This window comes from Pseudorasbora parva, chromosome 15 (genome assembly GCF_024679245.1).
Source record: "Pseudorasbora parva isolate DD20220531a chromosome 15, ASM2467924v1, whole genome shotgun sequence".
Classification (NCBI taxonomy): Eukaryota; Metazoa; Chordata; class Actinopteri; order Cypriniformes; family Gobionidae; genus Pseudorasbora; species Pseudorasbora parva.
Window position 1 is genome coordinate 22,495,163 of NC_090186.1, and position 20,717 is coordinate 22,515,879.

Below are 20,717 nucleotides of genomic sequence, written 5' to 3' on the forward strand. Positions count from 1 at the left end.
GAAACAGTCTGTGGCTGAACCTATTCTTCTTGCATGGTCTTCAAAGTGGCAGCTCTGTGGACATACGCGTCAAGCGCCCTAACTGGGCACAGCAGATTTAGTTTTTCCTGGTCTGACGTCACAAAGGGAGGAGGACAGTAGGCTTGAAGAGTAATAGGACCCCTAGGGCTCGTAGGAACCTTTGGGATGTAACCTGGTCTGGAGTGAAGGAAAGCCTTTATCATTGCCAGGCGCAAACTCTAGACATGAGGGCCCTACCGACAGGGACTGAATGTCCCCTATCCTTTTAAGGGACGAGATGGCCAGAAGAAAGATCGTTTTTAGGGTGAGGAACTTCTCTGATACTTCCTCTATCGGTTCGAACGGGGGCTCAGACAAGCTCCGTAAAACAATGGCCAAATCCCAGGTCGGGACCCTCGAATGAACCACCGGCCTCAACCTTAAAGTGCCATGGAGGAAACGTGTAACTAGAGGGTGTCTTCCCAAAGACACTCCACCCAAAGGAGTGTGGAAAGCAGCTTAGGCCGCCACGTACGCCTTTATTGTGGAGGGGGTCAACCCTGCCGAGAACCTCGCCTGCAGGAACTCCAGCACTGTACCAACTGGGCAGTTAACTGGGCAGTTAACTGGGTCCAACTGGCGTTCTCTGCACCATGCTGAGAACAGTCTCCATTTCAGAGCGTACAGTTTCCTCGTGGACGGAGCTCTGGAGTGAAGGATGGTCTCTACGACCTCAGTCGAGAGACCCTCCTCTAGGAGCCTGGCCCCCTCAGAGGCCAGGCCCACAGTTTCCATAACTTTGGGCGGGGATGAAGGAATCTCCTGCCTGCTTGAGAGAGGAGATCCCTCCTGGTTGGAATCTCCATAGGAGAGCGTTCCAGGAGAGATATTAGGTCCAAGAACCAGATTCTGGTCGGCCAGTACAGAGCCACAAGAAGTACACGGACCCCGTCCCGGCGCACCCTCTCCAGAACCGGAAGCAGAGCAATCAGGGGAAATGCGTACAGGGGCAGCCTCGGCCACTCCTGTACCATGGCGTCCAGCCCCAGTGGGGCTGGATGAGACAGAGAGAACCACTGAGGACAGTGAGAATTCTCTGCCGAAGCAAACAGATCTATCTCTGCTTTCCCAAATCTTTGCCACAGGAGCTCCACCGCCTCGGGGTGGAGTCTCCATTCCCCGAGCCTCGGCCCCTGTCTCGACAGGATGTCCGCTTCCTGATTTAGGACCCCTGGGATGTAAACTGCCCTGATGGAAAGCAGTTTCCCTTGGGCCCACAGGAGGATCTGATGTGCCAGTTTGTATAAGGGACGGGACCTCAGACCCCCCTGATGGTTTGTATAGGCGACCACCGATGTGTTGACTTTGATCGTGCGGAGTGGATTTCCCCTCGGGGAGAACCCTTTCGTTCTGAGCCACCACTGTAACGGCCTCATGTTCAGCAGGCCAAAAGGTATCACGTTGGACGCAGCTGCCATGAGGCCTAACAGTTTCTGGAACTGCTTTACAGTGACGGCACGGTCTAGCTTCAGTTCTTTGACTGCTGCCAGGATCGATGCTATGCGTATCGGCGATAATTGCGCCCGCATAATTACCGAGTCCCAGTTCATGCCTAAAAAAGTGGTTCTCTGAGCCGGAGAAAGCACACTCTTCTTGGTGTTCAGCCTCAACCCCAACTTCGACATGTGTGCGAGAACAGCATCTCGATGCTGAACCGCCATCTGCTCGGTGTGAGCTAAGATCAACCAGTCGTCGATGTAATTGAGTATGCGGATGCCCTGCAGACGCAACGGCGCCAGAGCTGTATCCACACACTTGGTGAATGTGTGGGGTGACAGTGCTAGACCGAAGGGAAGTACTCGATATTGGTATGCCACTCCCCCAAAGGCAAACCTCAGAAACTTCCTGTGATGTGGAAGGATGGAGACATGGAAATATGCGTCTTTGAGGTCTATGGTCACAAACCAATCCTCCGACTTGATCTGCGATACAATCTGTCTGAGTGTGAGCATCTTGAATTTGAGCTTTGCCACAGAGCGATTTAATAGGCGCAGATCTAATATCGGGCGCAACCCCCCATCCTTCTTTGGCACAATGAAGTAACGGCTGTAAAACCCTGACTCCCTGTCGGGAGGAGGAACCCTTTCGCCCCTTTTGCCCCCTTTCGCAGGAGTGTCTCTACTTCCTGTGTCATTACCAGAGCCTGCTCCGGGCCCACCTCTGTGGCCTGAAGCGGCGGACCGGCGGGGAACGACTGACTTGACTGCTCGGGAGCCCCCCGAAGGGGAAACGGACCATCCTCGGGTGGCCCGTGGGGACCGTCTGTGCCCCGGCATTGCGGCGGGGTTGGCAGCGCGGCCCTATGAGGGCGCCGCAAGAAAACGGGTACCGTGTGCAGAGGTAAGCACCGTTTTCCTGCGGAGGGGACTACCCTCAGCGTCCTGACGCTTCTGGCGTCAGGAGCAACACAGTCTCACCCCTACTCGTCAAATGTTGCCGAATGGTCAAGGGACCCTGACGTCAGCTGTTGACGCACAGGGTACCCCTAAATCGCCATTTTTCAACGTACTGGGTAATCCACTGATTTCAATGAGAAACCTAGGACGTCATAAACAGACGTGTTGGGCATGTGAATGTTATCGTCATGATGCAATTTATTGGGTTATAATTTTTCCATTATGACATGTTGGAGTGTGATTCTCAATTTAATCAGCCAGCACAATTGTATTTACATTTATTTACGCTATGATACACGTTTGAAACAGCAGTCAAACCCCACCCCGCCCTAAACCTACCCATTTGCGTATTATATGATATAAAACACAGACTGTAACAGACAACAGGCACACTTTATTGAAAAAGTCCAACTATTCCAAGGCCAAACGATTGAATTGTGTGAAGAAAAGACCCAAAAGCAATCACCGTCTCTAATCCGCGCCGCGCGCCCCGGCGTCACACTGAAGACCCCTCAGCGTCACGCGATGGACGAACTGGGAACCCAATTGCTTTCAGTGGGAAACCTTTGGCTTCAACATTAGACGGCAATTCTATCGGTATGAAATCACGCTGAAGAAGTCTCATTCAGAACACATCGCGATGTTTGGCATCAGATTGGTGAGCAGTCATACATATTATGTCCTAATATTTGATATAAAGTATTTCCTGCTTGTCGTTATCGATCATGTTCAGTCACTGCATTGTATCTGTCATCATTTCCACTGAGGCTTTGCATTTCTTTGCTTTCTAAATAAACACACCTTGCTAATAGGGTGATTAAACACTGTAACGTGACGTGCTATAGACCTTTAAACAGTTGTTAATATTTAATAATAATTACTAGTGTAGTTCCAACGTGGCATTTGTAGTAGAAGCACAATAAAAAAAAAAAACAACACTTGCCATGCGTTTACCACAGTATTGGTAGTTTTAATGTGATATTTGTTGTAAATAAACAGTAACCACAACAATTGGTAGTTTTAATGTGATATTTGTTGTAAATAAACAGTAGCCACAACAATTACCATCCTTTAAATACATTTTAATGTAAAATCCAAATATTGTTATTTAAATAGTATACATTATAATGCTATATATTATATATTATGACTTTTTTCTCTCTTTCTTTTTTTTTTTTACCTGAAAAGACCAAAAGGGCCTCTCGGACTCAGTCAACCCATTCTTGTTTGTGGAGAAGTAACGGAGAAAACCGAAAGCTGCAACAGCAAATATTTGTAATGGTATGTATGTGTTGGTTTGAACCCTTTATCAAACATTTTATTTAGCATTTGATGTTACTTATTCTTACAAATCCCATAGCTCAATCAGTAAGAACATATTCCCAAAGTCTTAATAATTCACAAGATTTAACAACTTGTCAAATTCGTATGATTCTCGTACATATAGCTCTGAAAAAAATTAAGAGACCACTTAACATGGATTTCTAAATGTTAAGTGGTCTCTTAATTTTTTTCCAGAGCTGTATTTGTATATGAAGAGTTCAGATGCAAAAGCCTCAGAAAGCCACTTCAGTCACATGACATCAGATATTCGATTATTTTTTCTTAATCAGATCAGTTGCACTGTTTATAACGTCCAGTTTGCATGTAAATAATTGATGTGATTACAAAATCAAGTGAGTTATCTACATTTTCAAACAAATTCATATGATATAGCTTGCTATTACATACTTTTAATAATGGGAATGCACACATATATGTGAACTTACTACATAAATGTATTTAACATTTAATTATGCAACGTTTTTTTACAGCAAGAAACAGTTATGTATGAACTCACAACTTGCATGCAATGTAATACAATTTCCTCTTTCTTTCTGTCTTACAGGATTACTTGCAGATTACTTTTATTTATTTATTTTTGTTTAAAAGATCTCTACAATATCAAACTCAACAGCTCTTTTAAGAGTCAACCCTCACAAGAGCTTCTAGTGATTCTCAGCGAATCTTGCCGTAATCAGCCCTTCACAGTTAAAGTTGAATATTATCAGTATCAGTATATATACTAAAGTATATACAGTTTTTAGTATATATACTCATCAAATTCTCACCTTAATCTTATGGTAAATTAACTTAATTGTAACTGTCTTAATTTATATGTTTTAAAAACAATAGTATTTGCACAGAGTAAGTGAGACTTTCTTGTTTTACAGAAGAGAAGAAAGACCAGACCTTATATTGAAGCAAGCTAAGAAAATAAGTCCTTTGTTTAGGGTGAGGAAGGAAGATGGACATCTTGTGCCCGAAGAAGACAGAAAAGTGCGCAAGTCCATTGGTATGTCTTGGATTGAAGCAATGCTGTAATATGTAGTACAAAATTTGATGTTGATCTCTCAAAGGACTATTCATTTCAACAGTGATCATTCTTTCTACTCTGATAAAATACGTACCATTATTCATGTCTAAATCTTTTAATAACTCCTAAAATAAGCAAATGAGGTTCTGTATCTTGGATTTATTTAAAATGGTAAATATTTGTTTTCCCTTTTTGATACAATTATTATTACACTTTTGGCCTTCAGTTCTTAAAAAACTGCACCGTCTGTTTGTCTTAGATAAAAGCAGACAAGTGTGGGAAAAAGCATTTAGTTGTTATAAACTCCATGTATTTCTCCATTGTTTTGTAGACCATGGATGGTTCTGGGTAGCTTTAGAAGATAATGAATTGGGACATATTAGGAATCAAATAGTAAATGTTCTTTGAATTATGTGAAATATCTGCTTAGTTCTTTCTAAAAGATCTACTGTTTTAAAAGGTTGCTGTTGATATGGGTAAATTAGTTTTTGTTCAGTACTTGGCTAATATTATGGGCTGTAATATTATACATAATGCTTCAATGTGTATATTATTTTATGTACTGACTGCTGCTTTTTAAATCAGGAATTGGCATTTCTGCCCATTTTGAGGTGGAGAGTTTACTGAAGAACATAGGTTAACCTGACTGTACATTAATCTTAATCTGAATTGTGTGTGTTGTTTTACTTTTAGACCAGGACTGGAGAACGCCGGATTATACGACTTCTTCCTCTGGTTGAGAAAAGGCTACACAACATCAGTGATCACATCATCTGTACATTGATTATACTGTAGGGTACAAGTGGGCAAACTGTTTAGAAGAAGAAGAACATGAACATGATAGAGGGAAGAGATAGAAACCAGTCTAGTTGTAATAATGAATCATTATTTTCCAATGTTTTTTAAAAACCATTTTTATTTATCTTGAATCTTATTTGACTTTATTCTACTTTATCAACTGTATACTGTATCCTCCAATAAAGTGTTGAGTGATAAAGTATGGTGAGTATTGTGTAAGGTGTTTGGTACAGTAAATACACATTCAACAAGTTTATTTAGGTTATCTAATTAATTACCAAGAATATTTTACTTGAGAAGTAAACATTTTTTATCTGGCTATATAAAGGTTTGCACAATGAACATATTTTAATATCCAGTTGTCCATTAAATATGTAATTTACTTAACATTTATTGTTTAATTATGAAACCTTTTAAACTACATTACCCATATATCTGTCATTGTATCAATGCAATGGGAAATATGGCGCTGTAGTTCATAGAAGTGTGCAGTAAAGGAGTCATTTCTCACAACATAGCGACACTTTATAGTTAGCTTAACGTATTACTGACGTAATAATAACACCAAAACATACTTTGTAACATGAAACGCCGTTTTATATGGGTTAAAACAGATCCAATCCAATCCAATCACAGCGTGTTCTGCGATAAAGTCACAGCCAATGACAACCCAGCTGAACACACTTACTTGTCCATTTATGGTTAATTATATCACATCTCATCCGGTTCAACTGAAGGGGTAGATTCCTTAAATATTTAATATTTAGGCTGCTAAATATTTTTTATTCTAATTAAATAATAAAACTCACATTTTAAAACGAAAGTCTTCTTTGTGTGGTTAAACTGATGCATAATAAATATATTTGAAAGAGAATCCTTTCTCAATGCAATGGTCTACAAGCATAAACTTCTTTAAGCCATCCTTTACAATCTGAACTCTTGGAATTAAAACAAATATAACAAAAGCACAATGAATGCACACAATGTTGTAAGCATATTCCAATATTTAATGTCAAACAGTTTAAATACAAATGTAGTGCCCACATATATATATATATATATATATATATATATATATATATATATATATATATATATATATATATATATATATATATATATATAGGCAAAAAAAGAAAAAAAAATACATTCTAAACTTTAATAATATATATTTGCGATTATTATTCACTTTTATTGTAACTAAATTAAATGCCAATTAAAATAGTTGATGATTATTGTAAATGTTAACCATTTTCAGTAAGAAAATACTTCTATAAAGTACATTCATGTTACAGTTACATTAACAAGGTAGTGATATAATGATAGGTAGTGAAATAATGATAGAGGTAGTTATGGTGGACACGTACTTTAGTGGCATTGTAATAAAAGTTTTAATGAATAATTATTGATTTCAAAAGGTATTAACTCTCACTATCTTCATTTGTTCAAACAAACAACAAATGCAGAAATACACATTGGACTATAGCATCAAGAAGTCAATGCATGACTAAAACTAGTGGATGGCAATAGATATGTCCTTCACTAAAACTCCTGATGATAAAGGCATAGGCAGACATCAAGAACAGTTTATGAATATTGGTTCTGCATATATCAAAGAGATCATAAGACTCCACAGGCTCCACGTGAAGACTTTGAGACACTGTGACAGAGCAAAGGATGCATTTCACTGGACATGTCCTATGCATGCCCAAACAACAACACCCAAAAACACTTATGAAGTGGACACCACCAGGAGGACGCACGAGACAGGGAAAACCAAGGAAGATATGAGACAGATGTTTCACGAAGACCTCAATGCCGGTGTTCCATGAGAAGATGTGAAAACATGGCCACAGATCGAGTATGTTGGAGGACACATGTTGCCCAATGCGCCCAGGACAGGACATGATGATGATGTTGTAAGTTTATACATAACTGTAGGATTTATTTCTGTAAAAAAAACGATGCATAATTAAATGTTAAATACATTTATGTAATAAGTTCACAGATATGTGTGCATTCCCATTATTAAAAGTATATAATAGCAAGCTATATCATATGAATTTGTTTGAAAATGTAGATAACTCATTTGATTTTGTGATCACATCAATTATTTACATGCAAACGGGACGTTATAAACAGTGCAACTGATCTGATTAAGAAAAAATAATCGAATATCTGATGTCATGTGACCGAAGTGGCTTTTTGAGGCTTTTGCATCTGAACTCTTCATATACAAATACAGCTCTGGAAAAAAATTAAGAGACCACTTAACATTTAGAAATCCATGTTAAGTGGTCTCTTAATTTTTTTCAGAGCAATATGTACGAGAATTATACGAATTTGACAACTTGTTAAATTTTGTGAATTATTAAGACTTTGGGAATATGTTCTTACTGATTGAGTTTTGGGATTTGTAAGAATAAGTAACAACAAATGCTAAATAAAATGTTTGATAAAGGGTTCAAACCAACACATACATACCATTACAAATATTTGCTGTTGCAGCTTTCGGTTTTCTCCGTTACTTCTCCACAAACAAGAATGGGTTGACTGAGTCAGAGAGGCCCTTTTGGTCTTTTCAGGTAAAAAAAAAAAAAAAAGAAAGAGAGAAAAAAGTCTTAATATATAATATATAGCATTATAAAGTATACTATTTAAATAACAATATTTGGATTTTACATTAAAATGTATTTAAAGCATGGTAATTGTTGTGGCTACTGTTTATTTACAACAAATATCACATTAAAACTACCAATACTGTGGTAAACGCATGGCAAGTGTTGTTGTTTTTTTATTGTGCTTCTACTACAAATGCCACGTTGGAACTACACTAGTAATTATTATTAAATATTAACAACTGTTTAAAGGTCTATAGCACGTCACGTAACAGTGTTTAATCACCCTATTAGCAAGGTGTGTTTATTTAGAAAGCAAAGAAATGCAAAGCCTCAGTGGAGATGATGACAGATACAATGCAGTGACTGAACATGACATTTACATTTTACATTTAATCATTTAGCAGACGCTTTTATCCAAAGCGACTTACAAAAAAGGGTAGAGCAATAGAAGCAACGAAACAAACAAGGCCAACAACCTGTAAGAGCTGTAAGAAATCTCAATTAATTAGCACAGTACACAACTGTTTTTTTTATTTATTTTTTTATAGCCAGCTACAACAAATACTCACATACGGAAAATACAGAACACTGGATTTTGATAGCTATGATAACAACCCATTAGGACTAAGGGTCTTTGCAATGAAAGGCAGAAGGGATACCGGTCGGTAGTTTTCTAAAAGTGCTGGATTCAGAGAGGGTTTCTTAAGCAGTGGGGTTACCCGAGCCTGCTTAAATGCTGTGGGAAAGGTTCCCGTGTGAAGAGAAGTGTTGACAATGTGAGTGAGTGCAGGAGTGATTGAAGAAGAAATGGCCTGAAGGAGGTGAGTGGGTATAGGATCAAGTGGACAGGTAGGATCAAGTGCCTCGGAGAGCGGAGAGAAGGATGGAAGCGTGTTCGTGTTAGTTGTTGAGATGTGCTTGTCAGTTTGTGATGAGGAGAACTGTTTGCTGATGAGGGATGTTTTGTTTGTGAAAAATGATGCAAAGTCATCAGCTGTAAGAGTTGATGAAGGAGGGGGAGGAGGAGGACAAAGGAGAGAGGAGAATGTTTTAAAGAGTTTGCGAGAGTCAGAGCATTTGTTGATTTTGTTGTGGTAGTATGTTGTTTTAGCAGTGGAGACATTTGTAGAGAAAGAAGAGAGAAGAGACTGATACAAGGTAAGGTCAGTATAGTTTTTAGATTTCCGCCATTTCCTCTCTGCCGCCCTGAGTCCAGAGCGATGTTCACGGAGAACATCAGACAGCCAGGGGGCAGATGGGGTGGGGTGGGCTGGTCTGGATGAAAGGGGGCAAAAACTGTCTAAAGAGGATGTTAGAGTGGAGCAAAGTGTGTCGGTAGCACTGTTAGTGTCCAGTGCTGAGAACTGAGCAGGTGGAGGGAGTGAAGATGAAACCATAGTGGATAGGCGAGAGGGAGATAGTGAGCGTAGATTACGCCGAAAGGTAATCTGTGTAGGAGTGCGTGTTGTATCAGGAGTCAGTATGAGGTTAAGAGTGATGAGAAAGTGGTCTGAGGTGTGTAATGGAGTAACTAAAGTGTTGTCCGTGGAGCAGTTGCGTGTGTATACGAGGTCTAATTGATTACCTGATCTGTGAGTAGCCGTAGTAGATACTAACTTAAGGTCAAATGAAGTCAGTAGAGTGCTGAAGTCTGCAGCTAGGTGTTTATAAAGATGGATGTTGAAGTCACCAAGCAGAATCAGTGGAGTGCCATCCTCAGGGAAGCTAGAAATTAACACATCCAACTCCTCCACAAAGTTACCGAGGTGACCTGGAGGACGATAGACCACTACCACATGGATTTTAACAGGGTGAGTAATAGTGATTGAGTGCGATTCAAATGAACTGGCCGGTAGAGATGGTAATGGATCAAATTTCCAATCATTTGAGATAAGCAAACCAGTACCCCCACCCCTCCCAATAGGCCGAGGAGTGTGTGAAAAAGTTAAATTGGTTGAAAGGGCTGCAGGAGTGGCAGTGTCCTCTGGTTTGATCCAGGTCTCAGTTAGGGCCATGAGGCTGAGCTGAGAATGAGTCCCAATAGATGAAATGAAGTCTGCTTTGTTTACAGCAGACTGACAATTCCAGAGACCAATTGGAATAGAGAGTAAAGTAGCAGAGGATGTTAGGATATAGCGCAAATTATTAGGATTGCGGCGTTACACACCACTGCACCACACAGACACACTTATCCAACAACAAATGAACAAACAATCAAAAATGAGAAAAGTTACAAACACTTACACGGTAGTTGTCTATCAGTCAATCAATGCTTCACCTCTAGCCAACTGCTAACAAACACACAAGGCTTTTAATACCTCGCTGGCCACGCCCCCAACAAACTCACTCCCGACGTGGCAATGACCAAACAAATGCTAACTCAACAAATGCTAACTCCCACACACACCGCAAGAATACACCAAAACTACTTATACACACCACTGCACCACACAGACACACTTATCCAACAACAAATGAACAAACAATCAAAAATGAGAAAAGTTACAAACACTTACACAGTAGTTGTCTATCAGTCAATCAATGCTTCACCTCTAGCCAACTGCTAACAAACACACGAGGCTTTTAATACCTCGCTGGCCACGCCCCCAACAAACTCACTCCCAACGTGGCAATGACCAAAAAAAATGCTAACTCAACAAATGCTAACTCCCACACACACCGCAAGAATACACCAAAACTACTAATACACACCACTGCACCACACAGACACACTTATCCAACAACAAATGAACAAACAATCAAAAATGAGAAAAGTTACAAACACTTACACAGTAGTTGTCTATCAGTCAATCAATGCTTCACCTCTAGCCGATCGATGATCGATAACGATCGATGATCGATAATGATCGATAACGACAAGCAGAAAATACTTTATATCAAATATTAGGACATAATATGTATGACTACTCACCAATCTGATGCCAAACAACCTTGATGTGTTCTGAATGAGACACGGATCTTCAGTGCGATTTCACACCGATAGAATTGCCGTCTAATGTTGACGCCAAAGGTTTCCCACTGAAAGCAATTGGGTTTCCAGTTCGTCCATCGCGTGACGCCGAGGGGTCTACCTGTGGCGTCTTCAGTGTGACGCCGGGGCGCGCGTTGCGGATTAGAGACGGTGATTGCTTTTGGGTCTTTTCTTCACACAATTCAATCGTTTGCCCTCGGAATAGTTGGACTTTTTCAATAAAGTGTGCCTGTTGTCTGTTACAGTCTGTATTTTATATCATATAATACGCAAATGGGTAGGTTTAGGGCGGTGTGGGGTTTGACTGCTGTTTCAAACGTGCATCATAGCGTAAATAAATGTAAATACAATTGTGCTGGCTGATTAAATTGAGAATCACACTCCAACATGTCATAATGGAAAAATTATAACCCAATAAATTGCATCATGACGATAACATTCACATGCCCAACACGTCTGTTTATGACGTCCTAGGTTTCTCATTGAAATCAGTGGATTACCCAGTATGTCGAAAAATGGTGATTTAGGGGTACCCTGTGCGTCAACAGCTGACGTCAGGGTCCCTTGACCGTTCGGCAACATTTGACGAGTAGGGGTGAGACTGTGTTGTCAGGAGCGCTTCGACGAGGCCTTCTTGGCGATCAGGACTGTCCTCAGATCAGCCCTGCCCCTCGAAGACCTCGTCTGAAAGCGCCGCTCCTCCTCCCGATCTCTTTGTGGGGAGTGCGGGTAGCGAAGCTCTGCCTTTGCTGTGCCCTGTACGAGGAGCTCGTACTCGGCTTGGGCTGCTGTTTGTCAGCCGCAGCCCCGGGGACCTGGATGCGGAAAGGGAGGAACTGTTTTAGCGCCGCTGCCTGCTTTTTGGATTCCTGGAACCTCTCGGTGACAGATTGAACTGCGTCACCGAAGAGGCCCGCAGGAGTAGCGGCGCATCGAGCAGAAAGCTCTTCTCCCTCTCTTTGATCTCGGTGGGGTTCAGCTACAAATGCCTCTCCGTGGCCACCAAGGCTGCCATAGAGCGGCCCACTCATCTGGCTGTCTCCTTGGTAGCCCGGAGAGCGAGATCGGCGGACTGCCTTAATTCATTAATGACTTCGCCCCCCACCTCATCTCTACCATCCAGCAGGTCGGCCTGGTACGCCTGCATAATAGCCATTGTGTGCAGGCATGCCGCGGCCTGACCTGCCGCCGAGTACGCTTTACCCACCAACAACGATGTTGTCTTAAGCGGCTTGGTGGGTAAAGTCGGGGCCTTCACAAAATAGACTATTAATGATCACAAAAGGAACATACCGGTAAACAAATCACATTACATTTATTCTAACTTTTGCTTTTTGTCGGTGTCGCACAGCTTTCACAGGGTCACACACAATCGTTGTATAATGTTATCTATGCAAACCATGAGCTTTAGGGTTTAATTAATACCAAATTACATAGTTAAACAAGTTTTAAACATAGTTTTTTACATTTTATCATTTAGCAGAGACTTTTATTCAAAGGTACTAACAAATGAGGAGACCAATCATATAGTTTAATAACTTTAATAAAAATATAAGCTTTTTTCACTTGTTTTTGCACATTAAATACTTAAATAATGTTTGCATGTGCGCAGCATAATTAGGCTTTACGTTACCTAACACTAAGGCTGTGGCACCGACATGATAACACAAACGAACAATTTACAAATCTTTTAGCAAATCTTGCCATTAAATAAGTTAACATTTGCATTGAGAATGACATAACAAACACAAATCTTACCTGGAGCTCGACACTTCGCGGTCCCGCTGGGAGGCAATCATATCATAGACGGAGACAATAGCTGTGTCCCAAAGTGAAGTGCGCGCACTTCGAAGGCCGCATTTGAAGTGCGATTGCGTCATAGCGGCACTACGAAGGCTGTCCCAATGTGAAGGCTGCACCCTCTGAAGGCCGCATTTGAAGTGCGATTACGTCACACAGGCACTACGAACGCGGTCCCAAAGTGAAAGCTGCACCTCTGAAGGCCGCATTTGAAGTGCGATTGCGTCACAACGGTGCGATGAAGGCTGCCGAAATTCATGAGCGACTTCAAAATGCGCCCTTCGGTTCTCAGGCAAAGGAAGGGTACAGCAGATGGAACCTTCCCACAACTTTGCAGCCTTCCCTATCCCATAATTCATAGCTGGTGGTCAGCATTCCCGTGGCACTCGATCAGATTTCCCAGTTAAAGACGGTGGCCTATAGCAGTCAGTAACTCAAGTGTAGCCTGGATACTATTGAACACAACAGCTCAAGCGCTTGAAGTAAATAAAACGTTTAACGCTAGTGCATTCGCACAGTTCCCAGTTCCCTGCCCTGAGCAACCAAGATAAACTTTATTTTCCCAATTTTTAAATGCTATTTATTTTTCAACCATTCTCTCAAGAAGAGGAATCAGTCCATCATCACCATTTTTGCTGTTTCTTTCTTTCAAAATATAATCTGCGTGGGGCTGTATTTTTGTCCCGCTCCCCACTCACCGCACCATTCCGCTCGCCCGTAAAATTCACTCCGTGCTCACCCGCTATAAATTATTTTATTCCCGACCCAACTGATCCAGCTAAATTTAGATTTTGTTTCCAGAATCTATCTTTTAAATTTCCCTTACAGAAAGAGAAACACTGGGGATAGTAATAGTCCGTGCAATCATTTTTTTTTTCCTGTAGCCTAGCTAGGCTGTCACCGTAGCTAAAACAAATATCACAGAAAAATAGGCTAAATCAAATGTGACATCTGTCACTCAGAACTATAAGAAAAAATGCAAATAAACGAAAACGTCCCCGGTTACGTATGTAACCTTAGTTCCCTGAGAACAGGGAACGAGACGCTGCGTCAGCTGACGCTACGGGGGGAACGCCTTCAGCGTGACAGGTGTCTGAAATCGCTATCAAATCACAATCCTACTGACCGTCGGCAGCTGGTGATGTCATCACCGTGCGACCAGGAAGTATAAAAAGGCACCGTGCCAACATGACAACATCCGCTTCGTCTGAAGGGACTGTGGGCAGGCACACCTTGAAGCATGACCATGTGACGCAGCGTCTCGTTCCCTGTTCTCAGGGAACTAAGGTTACATACGTAACCGGGGACGTTCCCTTTCGAAAGGGAACTCGCGCTGCGTCAGCTGACGCTACGGGGAACGATATACCCACGCCGCCATGCTGAGGGGAGTGCACGCCCCTTACTAGCAGTGAGAACTGCCTGGACAAGTGTTCGCGGAAAGTCTGAACCACTCCCCCTCTAGCCACACAGGCTGCCAGTGACATCATTCCCTACGGTCATAGCCCAAGCTATATGCCTAAGAGAGAACCTAAACAAGTTTTAACTGAGGTTTCCTACTCTCGGCTTGCTCGAGGGCCTGGGACCTACTACTTTCGAAGGAAGGAGTCCCTTAAGGGAATGTGGCTAGGGGACCCGAGGGCGCCACCAGCCGTCACTAATTTGGGAAAAACCTTCACCGAATGCCACCAGGGAGGCCTCACCTGGCATCACTTCTGTGGGACACCCCAGCTTGGCCAACCCTGTCTGTCAAAACAGAGCCTCCGGACATCACTCTTACTTATGAGCATCCAGACTGAGGGACTGCAAACTGGCAATGTCCTCCTCAGACCGGAACTCGGAGACAGGAATCCTGGAGAGCAGTACTCAGCTTAGTGCTTCTTACCCTTGCCATCGAGGGGAGTCTCTTCTGCTCGATCCTAGGATCTACTGAACACATTTATTACAGGGGTGCTCAGGAGGCCTAAAAAAGGCCTATGGACTGATCTACCCGGGAGGCCCCGAGGGGGGCCTGCCAGTCTGATCAGACTCAAGCGGCCGTAAGCTCGCAGACGACCCTCAATTTGGGGAGCTCTTAAGCCAGCTTGGTAGGTAAACCATGCTGTAGGCTAGCCAGTCCCTGTCCTGAAGGGACTGCGCAGCAGAAACGGAGTCTCGTTGTGCTAGGGCACGAGCCCGCCACTGAGTTATACCGGCCCAGGCCGGGACCCAACGGCAGGCAGCCGCTAGCTGTCAGCCCAAAGCCAGTTCTACGTTCCCGCTTAGGGGAACCGTTTCCCCTCCAGGGAGGCCAGGAGGCGCCTCTACCTGGCACCGTTAGTGCTAGCTGTTAAGAGCCGCAGGAAGGTGGCTTTACTGGTTCCTCAGGGGCTCATGAAGCTATAACGCCAGAAGCCACCTATGCTAATGGCTAGCTTGTCACCGAGACCTGGTCCGGGAATCCCCTCCCAAAAAGGCCAGAAGAGGCCTGACAGCCCGATACACTGGCCTACCGAGCGTCCCAGCTCGGGGGCTCACCCTCAGGCGGCCTAGAGCGGCCTACTTCCTGCCAGCCAACGTGCAAACTGTTGGGAGCTGTTGTGTTCCCGGGGCTCGCCTCCAGGGAGGCCTGTTTGATGCTTACGTACAGTCCGGTCTTTTTAGGGCGGCCCGGAGAGGCCTATTGCTGAATGGCAGTTCCCTATCAGATTGGTGACATACGGTGCTTATCCGATGGCAAATCCCACCGGAAACCCCGCAGGGCCGGGAAACGACCATAGGACGGCCTGAAGCGGCCCGTCCCTGATAGCAGACTATGCTAGCCGCCTGGCTAGCACCCACGCACACTGTCGCAAGACCTGGGAACCGGGGCTCACCCTACAGGAGGCCTAAAGCGGCCTAGATCCTGTCAACCAATGGTCGGAACCCTAGGTCACCCCCTCAGGGGACGCCATGTGAGGCGTGCTGAAACTCAGCGAGCCCTTAAAGTCGGGCTGACAGTGGCTGTCTGCTGGCTGATGAGGACTGGGTATCCAGTCACTACCTGGGGACTCATCCCCAGGGAGGCCGTTAGGGGCCTACTTATGACGAGGTTTCTACTGCAGCCGACATCGTTGGGGAGAACCCTCCCCGCTCACATGGTCCACGATGTCGGAACTCACCCGCAGGGAGGCCTACTGAGGCCTACCACCTGACCCAGAGTTAACTGCCCGGACTGCCTCGGCTGGCATCTCCCGCCAGCCAGCCTTCTATAGTCGGTCCGCCCCAGCGGCCCATAGCAGCCTTCTGCGACGGCACAGTCTCTCAGGCAGCGCCTACCAGCGTGGACCTAAAACACAATGCCCACAGCAGTGCACTCAGCATAAAACGCCTTGTACCCTCTAAAGCGAGGGGAGTTTAACTTACGCCACCTGCCTCCAGGGCGGCCGTCTGGTCATCCAGCGGTCCGCCGTCCGCGCAAGGGCGTCAGCCGTGACAGTGTTTCGACTCCAGGGGAGCATCCTACCAACCGATGCTTTCAGATGGTTGCGAAGTACAGCTCGACCCGAGCCTAAAAGGTGAAACAGAAGACACAGAGCAAAAAGTGAAATATATTGAACACACACAACCGGCCATTTCCTGAACCAAGCCGGGGGGCCGCCCAGAAGTGGCGGCCGCACTAGCTCTGGGGGGCGGGGCTAGCCGCGGGCATGTAGCGGCGGCCTCAACTGCTCATATTACACATATCCAGAAGAGAAAACAGCCTTATAAACTACTGTTGCTACACTAGCAAACATACAGCCTACATAAACACACTGTGTTTATACAAACATCGTTCTAGCCACCTTTACCGGGGAACAACAGGCCCACTTCTCCAGCTGTTACACTTTTCTTCATCTTTTGTAGACAAAATATCCCTCAGGGAAGCATAGAGTCCAAACATACGGCATTAAAAAGAAGAATGTTTGCCCTAAAAGGGGACTCACCCACTGTCTTCAGTGCCTCATCGCTTCATGTAACATGCATGCTTTGGCGCACTAACCTGAGGGTGGGGCGCTTTACTCTCAAATAAGGCCAATTGGAGGCGGCCGCGAAATCCCGCTATTCCCAGAGACGATGCACTGTGTGCGGGCAGAACACACACTGGCCTGGCAGGCCGTCAGAGTCTCACATCTGCTCATCATCGGCCCGCGCGGCCTGGTGTGAAGCGCGCCCGGGGAGAGAAAAGAAACACAACAGAAAAACAAAGGAGGGGACACATTTACATCACTTCCGCGCCCTCGGGGGCGGAGACTCACCACCCCGCTTCCGGCGCTGGAAGCGGCTCTTCTCCCCGATGTCCCTCCTCCTGTTGCGGGTGTCCCGCCTCTTCTACGTCCTACTCCTCCACGGAGGGGGCGCCCGAGAGGCTACGCTGCTGCGTTGGCCCGATCGATGATCCTCGGATCTTGAAGGGCCCGGGACACCCTCCTGCCTGGGCGCTGCCCCGGACCTCAGCGGAATACACGTTCTATATTCCGCTGAGCGCGCCCTCGCCTCTCTGAACCTTCCCACCACCGCCTCAACGGAGGTGCCGAAAAGCTCAGAGGGCGAGACCGGGGCATCGAGGAGAAAAGCCTTTTCTTTCCCCCCGATGTCCGCCAGGTTCAGCCACAGATGCCTCTCCGTGGCGACCATAGCCGCCATCGACCGTCCGATGGCGACTGCTGTGTGTTTGGCCGCCCGGAGAGAGAGATCTGTGGTGCGGCGCAACTCAGCCATCGCATCAGGGGGTAGGCCCTCCCCCTGATCGAGGTCCCTCAGCAGATCGGCTTGATAGGCCTGCAACACCGCCATTGTGTGCAAGGCCGCCGCCGCCTGACCCGCCAACGTGTATGCCCTGCCGTTCAGACGCGAAGTTGTCTTTAATGCTTTAGACGGCAGGGCTGGAGCTCTTAGTGTCGATGGCCGCCCGGACGCGAGATAGTTCGCGAACGTCTCGTCGATGGGCGGCATTGACACATACCCTGCCTCGGCCAATCCCTCGACATCAGCGAAGTTAAAACGCTGATGTCGATGGATTCGCGCCGAGTAGGGTTTCTTCCATGCCCCCACGACCTGTTCGTGAAGGTCGGGGAGGAATGGAAGGCTCCCGGGACCTGGGCGGCTATGGTCGGGGAGAAACCGATCGCCCAATCTGTCTGGGCGGGCGGCCTCTCCCCTGGCTCTCTGCCACGGCAGCTGAAGTCTCAGCGCCGCGCGCCCCATTACATCGAACAGCTCCCCATACACGGGGCAGGATGGCTGGGAGGATTCAGCCTCAGCTTCATTTTCCCCCTCATCCACAGCCATCCTCTGATCGACCGGAAGAGCATGGGCTGACGACGAGGAGGAGTCTCCATCCGACTCCTCCGTCAGCCTGCTCTCGCGACCTGGCTGATCATCCGCGAGAACTGTACTCTCCAGACGATGAGCCAGGTCCATCTGGGAGCCCCAGGACAGACGGCGCCGCTCAGCCTCAGCTTGAGCGGGACCGCTCCCAGATGCTGGCTCTTCTTCCCTCGAGAAGAAGGCCAGGCGAGAGCGGAGCGTCCTCAACGGAAAACGCTCGCAGTTCGCGCAGGAGGCCCCCTCGAGAACCTCCCGCGCGTGCTCTTCCCCCAGGTAGAGCACACAAAGGGTGTGTGTGTCCTCAGGCGTAAGAAACCTGGGACACGGATCAGCGCACTTCCTGTACGCTCCCTTAACCTTGCGTGTGCACTTCATTTTAAGACTTTCCAGCGAACCAGACAAACAGTCCCTGAAGACGAAAGGATGTTGTCATGTTGGCACGGTGCCTTTTTATACTTCCTGGTCGCACGGTGATGACATCACCAGCTGCCGACGGTCAGTAGGATTGTGATTTGATTTGATAGATATATATATATACACGATACTTTTGAATAACAATTGGAGCGGTTTTATTGTTTAGACCTGGCAACCCTGTCCCGCGGTTTGCCCTTCGTGCCACTTCGTGCACTTCGTGCACTTTGAAGGCGTGGCCTGGCCTGGCCTTCGAAGTGCGCACCCTTCACTTTGGGACACAGCTAATGAACCCGCGATTGATTTCCGCCTGGCCGCGGCGCGTTGACGCATGCGCAGTTTGCGATGACCGAACTAAGGCTATTTTTGAGTGTTTAATTATATTTTTTTTTAAATATTGCTGATATTACTGTTGACAAATAGTTTGTATAGGTAGAACATTACGAAACAAATATATGGGAATATACTGCAATTATATGCAAAATAGCCTATATTAAAGGAAATATAGGAATAAAGGAAACTAAAGCCTTTTTTAATATAGCTACTGCAATATATGCATTGACTGTATTTATAAAATATGGCTATATTTTAACACATACAATATTTAGTAATTAAGATATAAATAGCATTACATGTAATATCCATTAAGTTGTATCCTTTATTGTGTAGCCTTACTGTATTCCCATATTAATTTCCCATATTAATGTGAATGCATGTACACACATCTTTACAGAATGAGTTACAACAAATTTCTACTTCCAATCATGCTTTACTTCTGGTTTAAAGGAGGTTAAATGTTAAAATTAATTGTTATTTCATGTGTTTTTTCTCAATTTAATAGAGGAAGATAGGTTGAGATTGTGGATATAGTGAGGTTGACGTTTGGCCAAAAAACAATAAAACTGTTATTTTTATTAAAAATAATGTCAGTGCCCTTTTCAGTACAGTCATAGCTCTTTGCTAAATATTTAGGAACATGTCGGTGTGCTTGAGTTGTGTTATTGTTAACTGTATGTGTGTGTGTGTGTGTGTGTGTGTGTGTGTGTGTGTGTGTGTGTGTGTGTGTGTGTGTGTGTGTGTGTGTGTGTGTGTGTGTGTGTGTGTGTGTGTGTATATATATATATCCCAGTTAAAACATGGTAACATTAAATTCAGAACTATTTAATGCATTTTAGAATCGACTTTAAAGGACCTGCAGACACACAATGAATGAAAAAGCTAAGTGAATATATCCGGTGTTTTATCTAATAATATTATTGTATTTAATAGTGCATAAATAAAGTGTGAAAATGAAACAAGTAAATGAATGAACACATCTTGCCTTTTTAAAAATGACTTCAGTGCCATTCTTTGTTCTTTTCTCAGAGAAAAGCTTAACTCCAAGTCTTCAAAGCTGATTCGAAAGACCACTGTTCATCAGCTTCTGTGTTTACAAGTAGCACGCAAGTGCAACTGACCAAATAGCTAAATTAAGTAATAAAAGAGAAGCTGTATAGGCTACATGGTGGTTTGGAAGAGATTTTTTTCCATTTACAACACGAACTGGAGGCACAACAGTTTGCTAAATTTCTGTAGTTTGATATAGCTGCCTACAGAACTTAAAGATCTCACTCTTTTCGTTTTCTTTCTTGCTGCATTAAAGATTAAATTGTAATGATGTCATTGTGATCTGCTCTCGTGATGATATCTCACAGCTGAAGCAGACAGCATCTCTTTATTTATTTTCTTTTTTTTATTTTCTTTTTATTGCATAACAAGAACAAGAACAACATACATACAGAGGATCACCGAGTATTATCATCTATTATATTCATAATGGCATCAAAGGAAACAACAGAAAGGGAAAAAATAAAATAGTAACAAAACAAACAGAAGTAAAAAAAAAAACTTTCCAGGGAAAAATTTACAAAATTTCCAAAAGAAAAGGATTCAAAAATTCTATACATTCTTATCGCTTT

The 20,717-nt window shown here is 44.4% G+C and overlaps 1 long non-coding RNA gene across 2 annotated transcripts; it reads left to right on the top strand.

Annotated features, from left to right (window-relative positions):
- The first annotated feature begins 3,646 nt into the window (after window positions 1-3,646).
- Window positions 3,647-5,663, top strand: LOC137041896 (uncharacterized). Of its 2 annotated transcripts, XR_010898176.1 has the most exons (4): window positions 3,647-3,737; window positions 4,345-4,579; window positions 4,670-4,791; window positions 5,506-5,663. It is a non-coding gene; the product is annotated as an uncharacterized lncRNA (long non-coding RNA). The 2 variants fall into 2 exon arrangements; XR_010898175.1 differs by having other exon boundaries at window positions 4,345-4,791.
- The last annotated feature ends 15,054 nt before the right edge of the window (window positions 5,664-20,717 follow it).